This window comes from Penaeus monodon, chromosome 3 (assembly GCF_015228065.2).
Source record: "Penaeus monodon isolate SGIC_2016 chromosome 3, NSTDA_Pmon_1, whole genome shotgun sequence".
In the NCBI taxonomy this organism is placed as follows: domain Eukaryota; kingdom Metazoa; phylum Arthropoda; class Malacostraca; order Decapoda; family Penaeidae; genus Penaeus; species Penaeus monodon.
The window spans coordinates 19,246,423-19,251,422 of record NC_051388.1 but is presented as its reverse complement, the minus strand read 5'-3'; the positions used below and the strand labels follow the sequence as shown (position 1 = coordinate 19,251,422).

General features: G+C 36.5%; 1 protein-coding gene and 1 pseudogene across 1 annotated transcript in view; both read right to left on the bottom strand.

The window, feature by feature from the left end:
• Positions 1-5,000, bottom strand: part of LOC119593261 — an 11,255-nt gene that overhangs the window by 3,095 nt on the left and 3,160 nt on the right. The window lies entirely within an intron of this gene.
• LOC119593128 overlaps positions 4,026-5,000 on the bottom strand; it is a 1,035-nt pseudogene continuing 60 nt past the window's right edge.

The following is a 5,000-nucleotide window of genomic DNA, read 5'->3' as shown; positions in this document are numbered from 1 at the left end:
ATATCATTATGAACACAGCAGATATTCACTGTGACTCTCAGGTCCAGTCAGTGACAGTCTGAAAGCTACCTTCGGTCACAGTGATGACTCCGATCCACTCAGTCTGCCTGCGTGTGCGCGTGATGTTATTGTGAGGTGCATAGTCTAAGATGATGCTCACGACTAGCATGAAAAGGTGGAATCCAGCATGAAGGAGAGATCATCTCTGGAGAGGACGCACTTGTCGAAGAGGGCGCTGCAGGCCTTGGCGTCTTTCTTGGCGAACTTGGATCCGAAGGTGATGGCCAGATCGTAGACGCCTCGGGAGCCCTTGAGGTTTTGGTTGTCCTCGAAGGCGGTCTTGAAGGTGGGACAGGGCTGGCGTGACTGTTCAGGGACTGGCCTCGATTGCCAAGAGCTTGCCACGAAACCACGGGCCCATCTTCTGGCCCAGAAATCTTTTTCCCCAAAAAAAGAATGTCATTAGTAAAAACCTTTTCCTTTTTTTTCACATATCCCAGGTACACAATTAATTTTTGTGAATGTTTATAAAAGCGATAATTTTATTTCGTTGCACGTCCTCCTCCAGGAATGAATCCCCCCTGAAACGGCGTTTCAGATGTTCCCGACGAGTACCCCCTTGAGCCCGAAAGGGCGCCCAGCCCAAAGCTGCTGCTGCAAAAGCAGTGATAGTGGTAGCGGCGAGGGCCCCGGCTGCAGCGGGGGTTTTCCCAAGGGGACGAAAGATCGGAGGAGGCCCAAGGGGCCGCACAGGAGGAGAGCGACAAGACGCGAAATTCATGATGGTGGGGGAGTCTGTAAGCAAAAAATTGACAGTGAGGCTACGCGAAAAGAAAATGTTTAAAAAATGGATCCCATGAGCCCTTTCCAAAAATCCCAAAAAAGGGGAAGCTGTTTTGTTCCTTACCTGCTTGGTTCTGGAGCAGGAAAGGACGGTGTGATGGCGTTTTTGGGCAGAGCGCGATTTTTATCCCGAGTGGACGGGGGCGGGGGGTAAAGGCCCATCCTGGTGAGAGGGAAAGCACCGTATCCTAGGATGCAGGTAAGGCCTATTGGCTTAAAATTGTATAGTAATTCATCCTTATGTACAGGCTTCCTAATGCACAAGTGTTTGTGTTTTCTTCTGTGACTGCTGTTACAAAAGTTGCTTTATACGTATTTGTATTCGTATTTTTAAATCCACACACATAAACACCACGTGTGTGGGGTTATATTAGGATATATAATATGTTATGTATATTTTGTATCATATATATACATGTCTAAAAAAAAGAAAGTTAGTAGTATACCTTTCGATAGGTTTTTGCATCCATTTTTATGAAAAAATATTATATGTTTTGTAAACCTACCTGTCTATCTATCTATACATGTATATTTCAAATACTTCAAATACATATATTACATATTAAAATATATTATATATTATTTATATATATACATACACCACTGTAGTATAATGTAACTATAAATATTTATATACTATATGTATATTTTCTTGTTGGGGTGTGTATTTGGGTGTAAAAAGGAATATAACGTTTTCGTATCTTTTCTATTCAAAGCTATATTTTGAAAATTTTACTTTTTTTATAGCAAAGGGTTACCCATTGAATAAATAATTTGGTAGTTCTTAGAAAAAAGGTATGCAATTTTACGCGAACGTTCTATGAAAACCTTTGTTTTAAATCCGCGGATGCATCGCCAGGGAGTCGTGCGAATCCGACGTGTGCTGACACTGTAAGTCAACTGTACTCGTAATGTATTTCTCAGGCGTGCGATAAATATTTCAAGATCAAATCTTTTGTTTCGATTATTATTGTATGACTGATGCAAATTTTCTTAAATTCTAATAGATTCGTGAGAGTATTCTAAGGGAAGGGATTTTTTTTTTTTAAAGTTTTAAAAGGTTACTTTATGTTCTGAAGATTTTACTCGCTTATCGTCAAAATTTTGGTTTTTTTTTGGGGGTAAGTTTTTATCATAATTCAATTTTTTTCTTTGATTATAAGAATTTGCGCACTATTTTTTTTTTATTTTTTTTTTTTTTTTTACATTTGTGTGTACATGCATATATATAATATATATATATTTAATAAATTTTATTATACACACACACACACACACACACACACACCCCACACACAAAAAAAATATATATATATATATATATATAATTTATATATATATATACATACACAAAACACACAACACACACACACACCACCACACCCAAACATATATAAAAATAATTTTATATATATATATATATATATTATGGGTGTGTGTGTGTGTGGTGTGTGTGGGTGGATACATTTATGTAATAGATATAATATAGTATGTATTAAACTGTGTATATAATACAATACACTGTGTGTGTATTATATACAATATATTTCTGGGATTATATTATATATATATTAAGTAGATATATATATATATATATAATATATATATAATATTATGCGTATATAAGTGTATGATATATAAACCTTATAGTGCTTTCTATAAAAAACATTTTGGGTATATGTTTATTTATAATAAGATATATATCTATAGATATATATATATATATATACTATATATTACTATTATATATATATATACATAATATATATATATATATTATATATTATATATTATATATATATATATATTATTTACTATTTATATATCATATATATATATACATATATATATATATATATATATATATATATATATATATATATATATAGTATATATATATATATACACTAATGTATATATATATATAATATATAATATATATATATACACAGTATATTATCATACAATACATATAAGTATTCATATACATATAAGTATCCACACACACACACACAACACACACACACACACACCACACACACACACAATACTATATATATATATATATATATATATATATATATATGTATGTATAAATATAGTATATTCTTTGTTGACGCAGTGAAGATTTTCTCGACGTTTTCTTTAGGCATTATGATAATGATTCAAATAGTGATAATGATAAGTATATTGCTAGTGATAATGACAATAATGATAATGAAAATAAGAACTGCAGTGACAATGGTAGCGATAATAATAATAAGATAATAATGTCAATCATATTATTAATGTTAATAATCTTAATGTTGATAATGTTAATGATATCAATAATAATATTAATCATGATAAGGTAATGATTATACTGGCAATAATGATAATCAAAGATAATGTTGATAATGATCACAAAATCTAGTGTCTCCCTCCCTCGAATGCTTCTCACATGGCATATCCTAAAAACTGCCCCTCCCTGTATATACATTAATGTCTATCTATATATGAGTGCATATGTATGTGTGTATATATATATATTATATATATTATATATATGCATATGTACATATGCATATTAGTCTACTTGTCTCTACTTATCTACATTGCATATAATGTATTTCCGGCTACTGCGAGTCTCTCTAAGCTCTAAAGATTTCCCAAAGGTAGTGCACGTTTTGCTTTGCTATTGTATTCATTCACTGAATTGCAGTTGTCTATCTTTTATTTCTCTTTGGCCCTCCTGGTCTACTGAGGTTAGCCGTCTCAGCAACCTAGCTAATCGACTGCTATTGTCGCCATGAGAAAAAGTAAGATGGGGATTTGCGAATTTATGAAATAGGTGTCTCCGTGATGTAATCTCGGAAAATCTACAGAACAATAGTAGGGTTCAGTAGAAGACAAGAAGGGCATCCATTCAGTCAGGCAAGGGCGGCAAAGGCAATTCAAGGTCCTGTAAGGGTACCTCATCATCACAAAAAGTGACCAGCGTGATATCATGGGCAAAACCACCCGTCCCTTGGGAAATGAGCTGTGTAACAGACTCAGAGAATTGATAGAGATGTTCTATGTGTGCACACACATATACATAAATGTATAAACATGTATATAGATAGACAGGTAGGTAGATGGATATAGCTATATATTGCATGACCACTTATAGGCGCATTTAGGGAAGGATTGGAAAATAAATATTTCTCTGAGAAATATGATTTATTCAATTTGATGACAAGCAAAGATGAATATCATTATGAACACAGCAGATATTCACTGTGACTCTCAGGTCCAGTCAGTGACGGTCTGAAAGCTACCTTCGGTCACAGTGATGACTCCGATCCACTCAGTCTACCTTGTGATGATGTGATTGTGAAGTGCTTAGTCTAAGATGATGCTCATCACTGGCATGCGAAGGTGGAATCCAGCATGAAGGAGAGATCCTCTCTGGAGAGGACGCACTTGTCGAAGAGGGCGCTGCAGGCCTTGGCGTCTTGCTTGGCGAACTTGGATCCGAAGGTGATGGCCAGATCGTAGACCCCTCGGGAGCCCTTGAGGTTTTGGTTGTTGTCGAAGGCGGTCCTTGAAGGTGACATGGCTGGCGTGAGCTGTTCAGCGGACATGGACTCGATTTTCGCACAAAAGCTTGGCCACGCAGCCAGCTGAGTCCATCTTCTGTGCCACAGCAATCTGTTGCAGCGAAAAGAATATCATTAGTAAAAACCGAAATTCCTTTATACCTTTCATTTCACGTGGATCTAAATGCACAAGTAAATTTTGTGAATATAGTTTATATAAGCGATAACTTACTTCTGTTGCAACGTCCTCCTCCATGGAATCGACGTCCCTCCTGTAACGGCGCTTCAGATGCTTCCCGACGAGAACTCCCTTGAGCACCGCAAGGGCACCCACGCCCAAAGCTGCCGCTGCAGAAGCGGTGATAGTGGTAGCGGCGATGGTCCCGGCTGCAGCGGTGGTTCCCAAGAGGACGAAAGACTCGGAGGAAGCCCAGAGGCCGCACAGGAGGAGAGCGACAAACATGCGAGAATTCATGATGGTAGCGGAGTCTGTAAGCAGAAAAGTTGACAGTGAGGTTAAGCAGAAAAAGAAAATCGCTTAGAAATGGATGCCATGAGAACCATTCCAGAAAGTACCAGAAAAGGGAAGCTGTTTGT